At 42.7% G+C, this 20143-nt stretch overlaps 1 protein-coding gene across 1 annotated transcript in view; it reads left to right on the top strand.

The window, feature by feature from the left end:
* The window catches only part of LOC126253284 (nuclear hormone receptor FTZ-F1), a 1090123-nt gene that overhangs the window by 645192 nt on the left and 424788 nt on the right, over positions 1-20143 (top strand). The gene's annotated exons all lie outside the window — the stretch shown is intronic.

Raw genomic sequence — 20143 nt, forward strand, 5'->3', positions numbered from 1 at the left:
AACTAACCTAAGGACATCACACACATCCATGCCCGAGGCAGGATTCGAACCTGCGACCGTAGCGGTCACGCGGTTCCGGACTGAAGCGCCTAGAACCGTACGGCCACACCGGCCGGCAATAGCGAGCGTATGATGCGTTACTATTATTGACCAATAAATTAGGTTGGTGCATAAGTTCGTAGCATTTTTGTTTCGCATGTTGGTATTCCGATTGCTGCGTGTTTATTTATCGATTGTCATTTTTTATTTGTGGTTCACTATTGCTATTACAGTTTACATGTTGTCTTCTGACACATTTGCTCCGTGCATGGGGATAATGCCATTGGACAGAGTACGGCAGGAAAATGATTTCCTCGTTTAGGGAGTACAAATGCATGAGGACTAAGTTGAAGTTCTGTAGAGCACAATTCAGGAAATAATGAATACTAATTCCACTGTTATAAGTTCATTATAAAAATTTTTATGGCACAAGACGCATTACATTTTTATTCACTCTCGTATCCAAAAATATAAAAATACAGTTTGTGCTGAAGGTAAGAGATTATCGATGTGAAGTGTTCATGCTTACAATACCAACAATTTGTACTTGACAGTTGTCAAGAAATTTCACAAGACGTCTCAAGTTCATCCCAAGACTGCAGGTGTTTTTTTTTTACAGAACGTATTTCTTCGTTAGTTTAAAGGGGGTTTTCATTGGGAATAGCAAGTACGAATTTACTATTACTGTTTTTAATTGCGTATACTTGACACTGCCTTCAACAATCTCTAGGCATGGCAGTCAAATATGGCTGCTTAGTGAATTATAGTACTACCATTGAGCATGTAATCATCTTTTGATCGTACATGTCACTTACGTGCTGAAGGCAGACTGGCTCCAAGCTGCTGTGTCCAGATTACTTAAACAGTGCTATGATGCTTGTCAGTCGTGACTTTTAAAATGAACTAAATTTAGAGTAATATATTTGAAGCGCTTGGGGCTACATAATGGTGAACCACATTAAGTAAATTTTATAGAAGAGACAGATGAATGTTCAAAAAATTTCCTAAATCAGGTGATAGACATTAGAGTATTATAAAGTACTCCGTATATTAAGGTATTCTTGTAACTTCAAGTCAAACCTTTTTAACTACTGCACGTAGCGAAAAACAATATAATGTACAAAGAATACAAGTAATCTTGTAGCTTGTCATTGTATATCATCAAAAATTCAGTGCCAACAATTGCCTTCACTGATCGCAGTTCACGTCGCTCTCAGCGTAATCTAAAATACTGTCATCAGTTAATTCAGGTTCATCAACCTGCTGTACTGGTTTGTACTGAGAAAGGGATAAGTAATGTCTATGATGCACCGCTGATATAGGGAAGCAGGTCAGTGATGTGAAGCAGCTTCTTATGCTGTACAGGAATAGGCCACGTTAAGCTCATAACCCATGATGTCTGTGTAGGCTAGTCACGCTTCTTGACATTAATTTCAGAGAGGCTCGTGAACATCATGCTTCAGGAAAACTGAATCAAGATTTCGGACCAAGAATTTGAACACTGTAGCTTCTGAAAAGTTAATAGAATGTCCAACCGTTACTAATTTAACTTTGTTGTGTAATGAGTAAGTCTTCCTCCTTACAGGAGAAAAAAAAGATTCAAAAATTACTAACCCATGAACTTATGAAACTACACTGTACAGTGCGGTAACTTAACAGCTGTATAATGGAAAGCCATAATGACACCCCTATAACAGACACCTAATGATGTGCATCGCAAGTATAACAATCGTTTATGATTAATGGGATCCAGATTAATGTCTCAGATATTGCCCCATAGTTCATTGTTCCATTAAATATTAGTATTATTTAAGAGTACCACATGCACTGCATTTTCATGGTAAGCCACATAGTCACATGTTACTGCATAATACGGCATATCACAGATATAAATTTTGTTGCTGCTTACCTGTAATGATGGCATAATAATATATGGATTTGGCTGACAATCCACATTACAACGTCATCGTCGCCCGAGGAAATCTGTACGCCGTCATCTTTTAGTTTCACTACTGCACCAGTGGGCTGCCATTCTCCAGCAGGTACGAAAAGCATATAAACCTCAATATTTCTCAGTGAGCGGCTTACCATTATGCAGTCCCAAGTGCCTCATTTGTAAAATGACCTAATTGCTTACCGAACTCCGTAATTATCAACGACATTTTATAAGCTCTTATGAGACTGTCGGAAGTTCGAGGTTGCCTTTTCATTAACTCAAAATGCCGAAGAAAGAAATATTTCATTTATTCAGTCGTAAGTGCTAAGTGTCAAAGTACGCAATAAACGTAAATTAAAGCTTGTTTCTTATTCTTTTCAAGCTAAAATATACAAAATAAAATTACGGTAAATGAATGAAATATGAATGCTGATGAATAATTAAAAATAGTTATATGTTTGAATGTGTCAACCATGCTTGTTTGTTCCTGTTTTGGGTGTATTCGCCCTTTCAAATCAAAGTGATAAATAGGGTTAGAAATGATGATGTAAAAAAAATACAAAATCCCGATAAGACCTTGATACACTTTTGCAGTGTGCTAGATCGGATTTAAAAACTTTATTCCCATCGAATCTATTATCTCAGATGGTCCGTAAGCATGTATAGTACCTTAGACAATGTTCTTTATCTGTAGTATTCATTTGCTAGAAATACATTTGTAATTTGATTAATGTCATCGTAATACTTTGAAACGCAATCGTAATGGTACTTCTGATCCGTTCCAACTGCATGTTAGTTAGGGTGCTTTAGAAGTGTGCCTGTTTGCACTAAGACGTACAGAAGATGAATTCCTTGACGCGCGCCCTTTGTAGCCTGTAAAAAGTTCGTGCTTTATTTAAATAAAAACACAGTAACGAAGAGTACACGGTATTGTACAGTTGTTGAATTTTTGAAATATCGCTATTGTGGCCATCCGCAGGAACAAAGCAGCTTAGCGCACTGACTCTTAGTCTATCCTTTCTCCCGTACCGTAGCGGCGGGACGAGGCGCGGAAGACCTTGGTCGGCGGATCAAGGCTCGCTATGCACCAGCGACACACGCCGCTGTGCGTCAGCCCGTCTGCCAGATTATATGCAAATATGCCAGCTGCCAAACTGCCGGCGCAGTACGGGACCGCGCCGCCAGAGGGCGATCGTGAATTGCACATCGAGCTGAAAGTGTGTATTAAGTATTCAGCAAACTCGTTCATTTTTCGTAACTAGTTCACTAATAACTGGTCCTTTATGAGACCTGTCGATTTTTACTCGTTCGCCGTTCCTTTATTTATGTAACGATGTAATACTGTAGCCAACGGTCTTGCCGCAATGTTAACACTGGTTCCCCACAGACCACCGAAGTTAAGCGCTGTCGGGCTTGGCTAGCACTTGGATGGGTCACCGTACGGGTCTGCCGAGTGCTGTTAGCGAACGGGGTGCACTCAGCCCTTGTGAGGCCAATTGAGGAGCTACTTGACTGAGAAGTAGCAGCACCGGTCAGATCACGAAAACTGACAAAGGCCGGGAGAGCGGTCTACTGACCAGATGCCCCTCCGCATCCGGTGGCGCCTAAGAGCAGATGATGAAACGGCGGCCGGTCAGTACAGCTGGGTGTTCAAGGCTTGTTCGCACGGTGTTTTTTATATAATAAAGTTTGTCTGGATCAAGTTTTGGTATATTTTTCATACGACCAGTACTAAAAATAAAAAGATGTCCTTTTTATTAAAAAATGTAATTCAATATTAATTAATCAACATTTTCATCAAAACCAGTAATAAAACAGTAAAACCGTCCTGTCTATATGTTGAAAATACTTGCCAAAAACAGACTGCGGATAATGTGAGGAGTGTAGCAGAATACAGTACGACTGTTTTTAATCTTCCTTTGTTAACGTGGCCTTATTTTACACAAGTGGTAACTTGGAATCCAGTGAATCCGTATGATGTGTTAATGTTTGATAGATACGTATAATTTGAATAACTAGGTTATTTAATGCAAAATATTGTAGAAGCAACCTATAAATTATGAAACTGAATCGGTTAATACTTATTTTAAGAAATAATGCATTTGATTACGTCAGTAAACAGATACTACCTATAGTTACGTTTACACAATATAAACTGAACAGTCAGTGATTCGACAGTTATCTTCTGATGACTCATTACAATTAACATTCATTCAGACACTGATCACAGCCTGTAAGCAAATGTTTCATTCACATATGTTTTCCTCTGTAAATCGAGTTCTTACACCGTTATTCCCAGGACAGATGATGCGCCTCCTTTTCGCAGCTGGAACTTCTTGTTTTGCTGGTTTGTCATCGACGGCAGCTTTTGATCCACTCATTTTTACTCTCCTTTGGCAAGTTTCTCTGGGTAAGCGACCCATTATTGTTGTCTTATTTAGCAGGTCTTGCACCAAGCCGAATTCAATTTCCCAAAGAAAATCCTTCCTTGCAATTTTCTTTGCAGGGTTATTGCTTTTAAAAACTGCAAGGCTGTTGATTCCAGCTAGGTCAGTTATGCGAAAGAATATCGTCAGAGGCCATCTACTGCACTTCCTTGCAGTTGAGTATGTGGCACGCAACTTACCCACTACGTCAGCACCCCCTTTTGTATCGTTTTATTGTATAATATGGTTATTTGTGTCTTGTTTTCACAGAAGGTAGGGTCCATTGACGTATCTTCAAGGTGCACAGAACAAATTAATAGTACATTTGTATTCCCACAGCTGAGTGAAGTGAAAGCCAAACATTGTGGATTTCACATCCCTCTTCTTAGCCACAAATTGGGGAGGAACCTCCGGCTTGTTCTTCTTCAGCGTCAGGTTTTCCCCTAACAATCTTTGGGCAAGAACTCTGTCCGAACAGGCCTCGGAAGGCCCAACGGTACCGAGCGGCTGCCGTGTCATCTTCAGCCCACAGGCGTCACTGGATGCGGATATGGAGGGGAGTGAGGTCAGCACGCCGCTCTCACGGCCGTATGTCAGTTTACGAGACCAGAGCCACTACTTCTCAATTTGCCTCACAAGGGCTGACTGCACCCCGCTTGCCAACAGCACTCGGCCGACTGGATGATCACCCATCTAAGTGCTAGCCCAGCCTGACAGCGCTTAACTTCGGTGATCTGACGGGAACAGGTGTTACCACTGCGGCAAGGCCGTTATGGACAAGAGGAATACTAGAAAACCAGCCGGCCGCGGTGGTCTAGCGGTTCTAGGCGCTCAGTCCGGAACCGCGCGATTGCTACGGTCGCAGGTTCGAATCCTGCCTCGGGCATGGGTGTGTGTGGTGTCCTTAGGTTAGTTAGGTTTAAGTAGTTCTAAGTTCTAGGGGACTGATGACCACAGATGTTAAGTCCCATAGTGCTCAGAGCCATTTGAACCATTTTGAACTAGAAAACCAGTTATCTCCAGTTATAATCCTACTTCTGCCACTCAGTGGTTCTACCAGTCTCATAAACACATCAGCTGCAGAGGGGGCAATTTGTATGGGCCATCATGTTGATGTACAAAGTAAATCTCCATGGAAATAGTGTACCAAGTTTTCGCATCTGTTAGAGAGAACACTTTGAGACCATATATGGCCGGTTTTCATGACAAATACTGTGGAAAGCTACAGCGACCTCTGAATGGAACAAATTGCTCATTAACTGTCAAATATTCAGAATGTAAGTTTTTGGATTTGATGTTGTGTATGAAATGTTCAGATATAAATCGAACCGGTTGCAGTTTGGCTTGTTTACGTTGTGAAGGCGTGATTATGTCATCGAACTGCACGTAACCCAGAAGAAACTGGAAACAGTTCAAAGCGATTGTTGTTGAAAAAACTTGAAATCCCATTTCTCTGTATTCCACAAGTCGGGCAAGTTTCGATGACCCGAGCGAATGGATCCTGCTAAAATCAGAAGTCCACTGAAGCCTTTTACTTCAGCATCATGAGTCAAATAGGCAGCGGTGTCATTATATTTCTTTTCCTTGTCTTTATCAATTTTTATGTTTGTACTGACTGTAATAGCACTAATAAGTGTGGTATCTGTTAACCCAGAGAAACGGACTTTAGGAGATTTGTAAGTCTTTGCCGATCCCTTTACTCCAGGAAGATGAGTTATGATATTTCCCCTTCTATCTTTGACACTCTGATTGGCAGGAACCTTCCCCCATTTTGTACTCTTCTCTTTATCTATGAAAAAATTAGACAGGTCTGAATCTGCACCATCTGAATCACCAGACTGCAAGTGATATTATGCTCAGGCTCGATAGAGAATTCTGACACGGAATCAGAAGACAATCCTTCTAGAGAGGCATCTTCGTCTGAAACCACCTCAGTGAAGCAACTGGAAGCGACTTCCTCCATCATCTGTTACAAAAATAAAATCATTTAATGAGAGTTCCAAATTCAAAAGCTTCAAACTGACAGGAAAGCATTAGTATACGAATTTATACCTACTTGTCCAGCGCTGTCTTGTAACAGAAGTGTTAACCTGGACGTCTAGGTACTGCTCAACCACTAAATACTTGTCAAACCCCAGCAACAAGGAGCAAGACAAGAAAATGAACAACACAAGAATGAAAAACTGATGACCGGAAGTAAACAGATGTGATAGAGGATTACTAGACGGCAGACAGTGTTGTAGGCAACTATGTTCATATAAATTTAGCGAAACTAAATGTGCTGGGGCTCTGTCGGGCCGCATATTAACAATTAAAGGTTAAAAAAATTGTCTGTCTGTTTGAACACGCTAATCTCCAAAACTGCTCAACGAATTGTCGTGGGGTTTTTGCATGAAGTTTGGGGCAACAGTAGGCTTTATTTCATCAAAATAGTGTCATGCAAAAAGTATATCCTAATTTAACGTCTTTGAGGTCTGCTGAGCTTAGTATTTCCAATGTTTATCTCAGTGACATGTTCATCACGGTGTAGTACACCAAAGAACAAGTAGATGGTGCAGTTAGTTTTTTTACCTCAGTAACAAGGATTTTCAGAAGTTTACGTCAGTGACAGAATTAAGCGCAGCAGTGTTATCTTTACTAATACAAACTAACATTAAATTTACTTGGCTAGGACATAAGGATATGCTGATTTTGCTTTGTGTATTAGACACTTAACGAAATTTCTTTGTTTTTTTATATCTTTTGTGTACATTGTACTTCTTAGCGACGAAAAGCAAATTCGCTGAGTTTCCGTTTGGGTTTGGGTGCCTACATATTACATTTTGATTTCGTTTTGTTTACGTATAAAAATGCCTAGAAAATGTTGGAATCTTTCTCTGTATACTAGAATGGCTAAAAGGCTGAGTTCTGTGCGGTCTCAAGAACCCAGTGAAGGTTGTGAGGCTCTTGCTGAGGCTCGAGAGTTTTAACTCACTATTTGGAAACTACTTCGAAACCGTGGCGTGATGTAACTCTGGTTGAGAGTGCCATACATTATCTTGTTCCTCAGTAAATACTACGAATAAATCCTCCAGCCATAGATACCTAGAAAACGATTAAAAATAGCCTCGACCGTAATAAAATATTTATTTGCAATGCTTACCAGTTTCGGTCACAATATGACCATCCTCAGACCATTTATAACATCGTGGTAGCGGTGGCAGTGAACGGAGCAGTGTCACCTGCATTCGCCGTCAACGTCTACCATAATAAATGGTCTGAAAATGGTCATATTCTGACCGAAATTTGTAACCATTGCGGATAAATATACGATTGCGTTCAAGACTACCTCGTACTGCTTAAGGAATTGATGTCCGAGCACTGACCTTCAAATCTTGTAAGTACGATGAAAATCGAAGAGGGGCGAGCGGTCTGTAAGGCCCTCTTGTTACGTAAGTATCGATACATGTCAGACTAAAATGGGATCAGAAATTTTAGAAACAAGAAGGTTAGTGAATTGGCAGAACGAGACATTAGAGTGGATCCATGTAGCCGCAGTGCCCTTTAAGACCTGCGGCGAATAACCACCTGTGCCTAAGAATCAGTTTTGATAAATTAATTAATTTCTTTTAAAATTTTCACATTTTTAACAATTTATAGAAAATTAGGTCCAGTAACTTAACTCACTAATAAATATTATTTGTAAATGCTGAAGTGGTAGTTATGGGTACAATGTTTTTAAAAAAAACGCAGACTATCATTTTAACAAACGAGTTCCACCGATTCGGGACTTCTTGTTTTAATTTTAATACAAAAGTGTAACAAAGTTATAAATTACCTGTCGTGGACGCTGAATAGTGTACGTGAAGAACTAGGAGTCTAGATTTCGAGAACGGTTTGAAACTGAACAAAAACAGGCGAACACACTGAATGATGACAGAGAACAGTGGAGTGGGGATGAGGAACGACTGTCCATCCGGAAAAGCACGAGACCGGCCGAATTGAAAGGGAATGGTGAACGACCGCTCCTTAGATGTTGTTCCTCGGCCCTTCCATTCAGTTTAGTGAACAGTTTATTGGGAGAGTTTTAGGAAAGTGTGGTTCATCTGTAAGTGAGCTCGCATATAGGACACTAATGCGACCTGTTCTTAAGTATTCGTCGAGTGTTTGGGATCCGCATCAGTCAAATTACAGGAAGATATCGAAGCAATTCAGAGGCGGGCTGTCAGATTTGTTACCAGTAGATTCGAACAACACCCAAATGTTACTGAGTTGCTTCGGGATCTGAAATATGAAACCCTGGAGAGACGACAGCGTTCTTTTCGAGGAACACTTGAGAAATTTAGAGAACAGGCATATGAAACTGACTGCAGAACGATCCTAATGCCGCTAGCATAAATTTCGCTTAAAGACTACGAATATAAAATACGAGAAATTAGGACTCGCACGGAGGCATGCAGACATCCGTTTTTCCGTCTGCGAGTGGAACAGGAAAGGAAACGACTTGTAGTGGTACAGGATACCCTGCGCCAGGCACCGCAAGATGGCTTGCGGAGTATGAATATAGATGTAGATGCATATGCTTGTGCATGTGCATGGACATCGACGTCCTCACAGGCCCTAATCCTCAAATTTTTGGAGACGGATTCCGCCTTGAAAACCGATTGCTTTTTCGCCCTGTTCAAAACTGCATGTGCACTACAGGCGCAGCTCGTGCGCTCACTTTACACTGATCGCTAATGGATGGGTTAACTGACAAGGATACCAAACAGTAAGAATGCGGATGCCACCTTTTTCAGGCTCAGAAGCCCCACAACTTGGACAGGGGCTCCCTGTTAAAGGGCCAGTTTGCCATCCTACAAAGCTATGTTAATGTTCTTGGTGTGATGTAGTCACACGAAACCGGTAAAAACATAACACTTATAGGATCACTTTGTCGTCTGTCTGCTGTCTGCCCGACTGTAAACAATCCTTTTTGTCAAGAACGGGTAGACGTATAAAGTTGAAATTTATGCTACATATTAAGGTCTACGGTCCTTTGGCGGTGTAAGAAATTAAAACTTCTAAGTCAATTCAAGGAAAAGATGCGGCGATTTATGTCACATATTTTGATACTAGCAAACTGTTGGATACTTCCCGTTGACCTAGAATCATGAAATTTGGCAGGAAGCAAAGTTTCACAGTTCAAGTAATAGAAAAAAATCAGAAAACTGTTAATCTGTAATCATCTAACATATATTTCTTTTATCATTTGTTATCAGACTTCAAAGTAAAAATTAAAACATTCTCGAAAGTTTGGCTTGTTGTTTTCGTAACAGTGTTCTGATCCGTTTTGTGTACCAAGGAGGAACAGCTCCGGCGTTTGTTAATTTATTTGGTATAAATATCTGAACTGTTGTCGATACTATTTCTTTGAATGCAAGCCACATCTGGTCTATACTTACATCGCAAATTTGGAAGGAGTGGAGATTGTCTCTCAGGAAGGCGTCATGTTAATTTTTATCTGCTTTTTTTCAATAGATATATTTTTCGTTTATTTTTGTAGGATGTGGGGATTACAATATGGAATCTCGCTACAACCCTGTGTTCACTAATCCCTGTATCCGTATTTATTGTTTGTCATTAGCTCTGGATTATTTGTAGCTAAGAGGTCAAGTGTGTTTCCGCAACCGTTTGCTATTCACGTGGGCTCATCAACTAACTGCTCGAAATAGTTTTCAGAGAATGCGTCTAGCACAATCTCCAATGATGTTTTATGCATTCCTCTGGATTTAAAAATGTGTTGTCGCCAACATATCGATGGTAAATTGAAGTCACCACCAAATATAGTTGTATGTGTCGGGCACGTCTTCCAAATTAAACTCAAGTTTTCTTTGAACCTTTCAGCAATTGTTGGGAGGTCGGTAAGAGAATCCAATTATTATTTTATGCCGGTTGCCAAGAATGACATCTGCCTATACTAACTCACAGGAACGATCTGCTGCAATTTCGCGACAAGATAAACTACTTCTAACAGCAACAAACACGCCACCGCCAGCCATGTTTAGCTTATCCTTTCGGAACACCGTTACATTCTTCGCAAAAATTTCTGCTGAACTTGTCTCCGGCTTTAGCCAGCTTTCAGTGCCTTACAATTTACAACTGTTTTACCGATGGTTCCTGTATCTACCTTCTTCCTGTGTTCGGCCTGTATCCTTTGAGACTGAAGCCCTTTCTGTGTTTTCCCGAGACCCTCTGACCTAGAAAAAGCACACTCCACGTCACGCAGCCCCTGCTATCCGTGTAGCCACCTCCTGCATGTAGTGGACTCCTGAGCTATTCAGCGGAAACCGAAACCCAACCATCCTATGGCCCAAGTCGAGGAATCTGCAGCCTGCACAGTCGCAGAACCGTCTGATCCTCTGATTCATACCCTCAACTCGGCTCTGGACCAGATGTCCGCAACCAGTCGTGTCGACTATGCTGCAAATGGTGAACTCTGCTTTCATCTTGAAAGCAAGACTGGCAGTCTTGATCATGTCTGTTAGTCGCTCGAAACCAGAGAGAATCTCTTCCGATCCAAAGCGACACACGTCTTTGGTGCCGACGTGAGCCACCACCTACAGTTCGCTGCACCGCGTGCTCTTCATGGCACCCGTAAGGACCCGTTCCACGTCTGGAATGACTCCACCCAGTATGCACACGAAGTGCACATGGGCTTTCTTCCCGTCCTTGGTAGCCATGTCCCTAAGGCGCCCCATAACACGCCTAACAATGGAGCACCCAACTACCGATAATCACACCCTCTGTGATTGCCAGATCTTGCAGACGGGGAGGTTTCCTCTGAAACAGGACAGGTGACTGCATCTGGTTGAGTGACATTGTCCGCCACAGACAGTAACTGGAACGTGTTTGTTAGACTAATCGGCGAGGTTTTACGAGCGGCCCCCTGGGAAGTCTTTCGCCGCCTGCCATGCCCCGAGGCGACCTCCCACTTGACCACAGGAAAGGGGTGAACCTCGCTGCGAGCAGTAACTGGGCTGGCCACCGGTGAGGACCGATCGGAAGACTCTGACGTGCTGGACGTCCGTAGGATCCCCACGGCCGGCCCACAACAATGATGCCCATCCACTGCAGCTTCAAACTGTGTAACGGGAGCCATCAGAGCCTGAAGCTGAGAGCAAAGTGTCACCAACTCGTCTTGCATCTGCACACGACAATCACAGTCCCATCCATACTAAAGACCGTGAAAAACGACACTACTCAGACAAACGGACTAACGAAATGTACTGCGTAACTCAACTGTAGACCCTGAGAAAAACATAAGAACTGAGTCTAATAAATTAGATTAATAAACAGAGATTCAAAAACCGAACTACCGAAGCACTCAGGTTAGAGGAAATAATTCGCTCCTGATTTGGAACTTATAATATGTCAAAAAATCGATTTACTCTCAGAAGCAAACGAAAACGCAAGAATTCAGTCGATTAGATATTAAATTAACACGCAGAAACTCAAGAAGACTAAATTATCAAAACTCACAGATGAAATTCTACAATTCACTCCTGCTTAGGAACTTGTAAAATGTCACAAAATCAGTTGCTTCCCTGTTGTTTCTTCTGTCTCGGCCGGTTGCTGCTGCCTGACTGGCTGACTAAGGCCAACAAGCTGTAGATCCACCTGGGTGAGCAGTTCCTTTTCTCTGTTATGGTTGCGAGGCAACCGCTATTCGGGACCCCTCTTGTCTTAAATGTACGATGGATAATTCAGTTCTGAGGCTGTGGGTTTATTTCGAAGTGTTTGCTGATCCGGCCTTGGAAGACTGACGTTGGCTTTAGTTTCAAATTAATTACAGTGACTGTCTTAACCGTTTTAGTTTTCGGAAATTACATGTTTGGCGTAGCGTGTCCAAATGGGTTGCAGAACGCTCGTCTTAATGTTCTTGTACAGAGTTTTCCAGGCAAAGAAAATTTATTGAGACAGGTAAACGTAAGAGGTGTTATCTCTTAACGGAGTTGATTGGCGACTCCATAGTGTCCTGTGCACTACGACCAGATAATGGGTATACTTGGAAGGAGAGACAGCATTGGTCGTATATTTTTGTTTATTATCGCAAAATCGATTTTCGGTCACTTAGTGACCATCTTCAGTGCTGTAATATATAACTTAAATTAGCAAGCACTGGTGTCAATAAGCTTACGGCGATCACATAGACTGAGGTCGCTGTTTACAAGCACTTGTTCAGCAGACCTCGGTGTAAACAGTGACCTCAGTCTATGTGATCGCCGTAAGCTTATTGACACCAGTGCTTGCTAATTTAAGTTATATATTACAGCACTGAAGATGGTCACTAAGTGACCGAAAATCGATTTTGCGATAATAAACAAAAATATACGACCAATGGTGTCTCTCCTTCCAAGTATACCTCTTAACGGAATGATGAACATAGTTTATTGAGTTATTTTAAGTGGGTTAGAGCAATGAGTTATAATTTTCTGAGAATAATGTTACTTTTTCTATCATGCAACTGTTGTATTTACACAAACAGCGTACAAATCATTTTAAATCAAATTTCAATCGATTTCATTTAGGAATTTAGAAACGCTCTAAATTTTAGAGGTATATGTAACATGCTGTACGTAATTGGCTGTGTTCAGATGTATGTTTTGGTGGCGGAATGTTCATTTAAATGAAGTGTTCAAACGAGTGGCCATTTTCCGGCATTCACAAGTCAATGCGCCTTCTAAACGACCTGGTTCGTTGGGGTCACGAAGCCACAAGCTTCCTCCATGCGCCATTTACAGTCGTGTTTTGTTAGATAGTAGAATATATCCTTTCACTGCCGTATACAACGCAGACCGAAATGTACTAAAATATTGTTCTCTCTGCCAGCGATATTAGTGTAGTCTAAAGATGGCATCCATATCCAACGAGTTCGTTGACATATTGCTCGTGCTCAGCGGATGCCCGATGTCACAACCCCGTTTTAACTCCAATAGATTTCTTTTTGTGGTAATATCTAACGAATTGTGTGTATGCCAACAAACCCACAGTTTCAGTTGACTTCAAACATGGTCTCGAGGAAGACTGTCGCATCATGACACCAGCAACTCAACATTTCGTCCGGTGGTTATTTAGAAGAGGCACTGCTTTGTGCATCACGAAATGAGCGCACTTTGAACACCTCACGTAAAAAGACATTTCGCCACCAGAACATGAATTTGAACACAGGGAATTATGTATAGCATGATGCATCTATCCCTGAATTATCGAACTTTTTAGTCCCCTAATTAAAACTGATAGAAATTTCATTTAAATTGATTTGTAAGCTGTTGGCTTAAATACATCAGATACACGATAGAAAAAATATTGTTCTATTTAAAAACCATAACTCGTTGCTGCAACTTCCTGGAAAACAACGACATGACCTATGTTCATAACTCCGCTGGAAGAGTGACATTTCATACATTTGCGTATCGGCATAACGTATCTAAGTAAACTGACTTCATTTGGCTTCAAACATCGTATATTCGCGTATTCTTTCGTTTATTATTTTGCGAGTTACGGGGAAAGAACTCGTTGTCTTATACGCCCTGTATGTTTTGTTTGCTCCCTCCCGAACAGATGTTACTGCGAAGCTATTCTTACCGGGAACAGCGCCGGTAGGCCTTTCTGAGTAACTTCTCTCAAGCTGACCATTTCATCTGAAACAGGAAACAATTTACCCACAGTTCAAAGAATGAGGTAGGAGAAACAAACGTTGGTTACCAGGATAGCATTATTTCGCAGAAGTTGTACGTTGAGAGGGGGGGGGGGGAGAGGGTCTCTGAGGCGAGGGTATCGTCGATCAGACAAAAATAAGTGGTATGTTTTCCGTCGCATTTCGTGATAACTCGAGGAAGTGTAGGATTTCTGTGATATTTTGAGCTTACATAAAAACTGTTAAGGACGAATTCGAATTAAGGTGGCCACTGCATTAACGAGTGTAGCTGTAAAGTAAGTAGCCGAGCGACGAAAGAAACATTCTTCATGTAATAAGTATAACACCTTCATCAGTATTTATAGGTCTTATCTTTTTTGCAATTGATTTCGGTTTTACGTTACACCATCTTCACTCCCCTCTATCATGCCAGGTGATCATGTGGATGCTAGGTAGTGGTAATTGTATATCTCGTAGAGGGTACAAAAATCGGTGTTGAATGTTAATCAGCTACGCTAAGAGTTTAGGTGACGTGCTGCCGCCGTTCACAACCGTAAGCAGAAAAGAATGCTCAACCCAGCGGACATCGTCTTTGTAAGCTCCTGTAAGATGTGTAATGATGTTAAGCTGGTACCCGCATGATCACTTGGTACGACAGAGAGGTTTGAGGATAGTGTAATTTAAGACCAAAATTGGTTGTAAGTAAAATGAGACCTGCAAACAACGCCGAAGGTGTCATCCCTCCTACATTAAGATATAATAATAGCTGTCGGCCCGTGATCTGTCGGAAGACTGATGTGCGGAGGAAAGTGATAGTAGCGGACGTTTAAGAGCCGCCGGCGTCTGGTGCGAGGCGCGGCGGGCAGCGCTGCGGCGGGGAGCTGGCTGCAGCGCGCGCCGCGTACCGGGCGTCCTTGGAGTTCGTCCCCAATAACATCCAGAATGTCCGGCACGGCAGCCGCTGGCCGCGGCCGCACGTACGCGCCGCGCCGCGGGCCGGCGGGCTGTTCGTTTTTATTACACCTGACGCACTCAATTCCCGGCCGCCGCCTCCGGTCGATAGTCGCCCGCAGCCTTCCGCTGCGGCGCGCCGCGCCGAGCGGCGTCTTCACCTTCGCCGGAGAAAGCGAGACGCAGGCGGCGCTCGGCAGTAGTTGCCCACGTGGCCAGTGTGGGCGGCCGGGCTCGGGGCTCCTCTGTGCAGCCGTGTTGACAGATGGTGGATACGGTGGCAAGGGCCTAGCTTCCTAATATTCTGTAGACCCTGTCTCTCTGTCCATCAACTGCGATAACACGGTTCAAAAACGGTAAAGAAAGTAAATATTGGGTCATGCCTACAAATAGGCGCTTCCCGTTTCCTGATGTTTGTATATTCTGTGACTCCGTACCATATATCGCAGAGCAAAAACGACGGCCAGATGATCGTTCTGGATGATTAATCCAGAAAGTACCTTCCACCTACATAACGTAAAAGCATTCTGGTTGCAGAGATGCGTCGTGTTGTAAAATAACTGTCACTAGGTGGATAAAACTGACGTATCGGCCAAAGTAGTAGGCGTCTTTCGATGGACCTATTAATAAATAAACTTGCATACATTTTTATGTGATTTTCGTTCTCTACACTAAAGGTAAGGTAAACTGTAAGAGCTTGTGAATTCGGGGCGCTTTCATCCAAATACCAAGCGGATTGGTACTGGGGCGGAAGGAGTCCCATATTTTGAAGAGGATTTCCAGTTCCAGCATTTGCCTCACGACCAACGGAAACATGAAAACGTGCTCAGAATCGGGAGTTGAAAGGAAGGGGGGGAGGAGGGGGGGGGTGCAATTTAACGGTGGGGCAGTAATGAAAGTCTTCTTAATTTAATTCTGGAGCAATTTGTGCCAGACGAAAAAAATATCATATTCTAATATACTGAGGTGACATTAGTCATAGTATACTTGTAACTTCGTGTCGAACTTCCTTTTGCCCTGCGTAGTGCAGCAAGTCGACGTGACATAGGCTCAACGAGTTGTTGGATGTCACCTGCAGAGATATTGAGCAATATATAGTCGTCCATGATTGCGAAAGTGTTGCCGTGCAGATGTTTGGACGCTAACCGATCTCTCGATATTGTCTTATAAATGTCCGATGGGATTCATGTCTGGCGATCTGCCACAACGTTCTTAAAACCGTTCCAAAACAATTGTGTTCCGCTGACATGGCTCGTTGGCTTCCAAAAAAAGACCATCATTGTATGAGAACATGATGCCCATGGATGGTTGCAAGTGGTCTCCTAATAGTCGAACAAAACCAGCAGTCAGTGATCGGTTCAGCTGGATCACAGCACCCGGTCCATTCCATGTAAACACCACCCACACCATTAAGGAGCCTCCATCAGCTTGCACAGTGACTTGTTGACAACTTGCGTCCATGACTTCGTGGGGTCTACGTACACTGGAACCCTGTCAGCAGCTCTTACCAACTGAACTCAGGACTCATCTGACTAGACCACGGTTTTCCAATCGCTTAGTGTCCTAACACTGTGATCACGAGCGCAGGACAGACGCTGCAGATGTGCTGTTAGCAAAGGCACTCGAGTCGGTCATATGCTGCCATAGCCTTTAACGCCGAATTTCGCCGAACAGCCCGCTCTACCAAGAGAATGATAAGTACAAAGCAGCAATTGTCGATGTTCGCATCGCCTGCGATCGGTAGCGATAAATGTGCACTCCACATGTCAAGCAAGCCATCGACTTTACTCCGTACAGACATAAACAGAAATACTTGCACTGATACATATACACTGAGGTGACAACAAGTCATGGGCTAGAGATGCGCACATTTACAGATGGCGGCAGTATAGCGTACACAAGGTATAAAAGATACCAAATTTGAGGTAATATCTATCACCATGGACAACGCAGTGGCCGACGGCCTTCACTCAACGACCGAGAGTAGCGACGTTTGCGTAGAGTTGTCAGTACTAACAGACAAGCAACACTGCGCGAAATAACCGCACAAATCAATGTGGGGTGTACGAGGATCGTATCCGTTAGAGCAGTGCGGCGTTAATGGGCTATGACACCAGAGTGACGCGGGGGCCTTTGGGAGCAGCACGACATCGTCTGCAGCACCTCTCTTGGGCTCGTTACCGTATCGGTTGGACCCTAGACGACTGGAAAACGGTGACCTGTTCAGATGAGTCCCGATTTCATTTCGTAAGAGCTGATTGTAGGGTTCGATTGTGGCGCAGATCCATTAAAGCCATGGACCCAAGTTGTCAACAAGGCCCTGTACAAGATGGTGGTTGCCCCATATAGATGTGGTCTGTGTTTAGATGTAATGGGCTGGTTCCTTTGGTCTAACTGAAACGATGATTGACCGGAAGTGGTTATATTCGGCTGCTTGGAGGCTATTTGCAGCCATTCATGGACTTCATGTTCCCAAACAATGATGAAATTTTTATGGATGACAATGCACCATGTTATCTGTGGACAGTTGTTGGCGATTGGTTTGGAGAACATTCCGGACATTTCGAGCGAATGATTTGGTCACCTTGATAGCCCGACATGATTCCTATTGAACATTTATGGAACATAATCGAGAGGTGAATTCGTGCAAAAAATCCTGCACTGGCAACCTTGGCAATTATGGACGGATATAGAGATAGCATGAATCAACAATTCTGCAGAAGACTTCCAGCGACTTGTTGAGTCCATGCCACGTCGAACTGCTGCACACTGGCGGGCAAAAGTAGGTCGGGCATGATATTAGGAGATATACTTGGAAGGAGAGACAGCATTGGTCGAATCCTGCCTCGGGCATGGGTGTGTGTGATTTCCTTAGGTTAGTTAGGTTTAATTAGTTCTAAGTTCTAGGCGGCTGATGACCTCAGATGTTAAGTCGCATAGTGCTCAGAGCTTTTTTTTTTTTGTTCTTGCCGTCCAAATATTTCTTGGGATATTCGCTTTCTGACATCGGTCAGCGTTAAGAAATGCGGTAGTTCATTCTCTATTTGAAACGAACCGCACTTTTGTCTCTTATAGGCCTGGGGCAACAGTTGTTTCATACACTTTCAATTTCACTCTCAAATATCATATTGTGCGCTCCGCGATGCTTTCAGCCGTGGTTGTAATTCTGGGATTTTTCGACGTATACTTCATAACTCTTGAAAATGATGGAATAGACTGCTTCAAACGTTCAGGGATCATGGATGATTTTCGGTTTGCAACAAACCATCCAAAATAGACATGATACACGCAATGTTATAGAGTATCCATTTGATGGCTCTGAGCACTATGGGACTTAACATCTTAGGTCATCAGTCCCCTAGAGCTTAGAACTAGTTAAACCTAACCAACCTAAGGACATCACACACATCCATGCCCGAGGCAGGATTCGAACCTGCGACCGTAGCAGTCGCGCGGTTCCGGACTGCGCGCCTAGAACAGCGAGACCACCGCGGCCGGCTATCCATTTGAACTAAACATAGTAAAGACGACTATTTTTTTACGAAACAATTCAAACAAAAATACTCCTTGATCTAACAGCAAGCGTGACACGGTTAATATGCAGTCAGTACAAAAACACGGGAAACAACATACCGTTCACACCAACATTACCTCTTTGCCAGATCGAAAATTATTCACACTGCCCTCGTACAGAACTGGGAGCTTCATACTTTCCAGTAAACAGTCTGTTCACAGCTGCATTTTTGAGATAATTCAGAAAGATTAGTTTTCTATCGGTGAGACTTGTTTGATCAATACGAGTGTCACTATTTATAATCAGACACTAGTCTTAGTCATGCGGCAATTTTTCATTTTACAGAATATAAGCTGTATCGCGACGCTAAATAAATGCGTAATAAATAAACTTTATCGCAATACCAAACGGTAACTTGCTCTATACTTTCTGAAATTTTACATAGATTTTACAGCCGTTAATTTTCGCCAATACAAATAATTAGTTTTCGTCTAGATGTTATCTGCTAATTATACTTTTTTACTTTGTAGTTTTCATGAGTTCTAAGATTGAGGATCTGACACTTCGTTTAACAAAGTCGCCGCTGATAATGTGGAGCAGACTGTAACAGAAGCTTTACTCGTCTTGGCGGTAATGCAGGGCAAAATTATGTCGCACTCACATTTGCTCGGGAGTCAACACAGTCAAGCAAGCTGGTGACAGCGAAAGGTAGGACTTAGAAATTTATGTTAGTAATTTATTTCGATGCGTAATACACTATAGTTTAAAAATCTTATGACTGTATAAACGTTATGTGATAAGCTCTACGTACAGTACATACGCCACAAACTACCTTACGTTATGAAACTTGAACTTCTCCTGGCTTATCGAGTGTTCAAATAACTAAAGTGAATGCAGCCGGATAATGCAGTACCTGTTGGTGTGTACTCTAGGAACCACTATCATTTATCCTCCTTTCCTCTTCATTTCTTGAATTGTATATGTGAAGGACGACTGACAGCAAGTCTCCGCATGAGCTGTCATATCTCTGTATTTTCGCCCTGATCATCTCGTGAGGTGTACGCGGGAGGAAGTAAAATGTTGCCTGACCCCTCTGGAAACCTGCTGTCTTGGAATTTTACTAATTAAACTCTCCGTGACACACATTTACGCCCTAGAACCAACGGCCACTTGAATTGATCAGTATCTCCGTACTAGACGAAACAGTCACGAAGCGCGCCACTCTTCTTCGGATCTCCTTCATCTTCTTTTAGTTCTACTTGATAATGGTCTGTGACTGACGAGCGGCACTCAGGAATCTACCCAGCTAGTGTGTCGTAAGCAACTTCTTTCGCCGCGCGGGATTAGACGAGCGGTATAGGGCGCTGCATTCACGAACTGTGTGGCTGGTCCTGGCGGAGGTTCGAGTCCTCCCTCGGGCATGGGTGTGTGTGTTTGTCCTTAGGATAATTTATGTTAAGTAGTATGTAAACTTAGGGACTGATGACCTTAGCAGTTAAGCCCCATAAGATTTCACACACAACTTGTTTCGTAGATGAATTACATTTTCAAGTGGTATTCTTCCAACAAGTCTCGGCCTGGCATCTGCTTTCGTTGCAAATTTATGTGGTCGTTTCACC

This window comes from Schistocerca nitens, chromosome 1 (assembly GCF_023898315.1).
Source record: "Schistocerca nitens isolate TAMUIC-IGC-003100 chromosome 1, iqSchNite1.1, whole genome shotgun sequence".
Lineage (NCBI taxonomy): Eukaryota > Metazoa > Arthropoda > Insecta > Orthoptera > Acrididae > Schistocerca > Schistocerca nitens.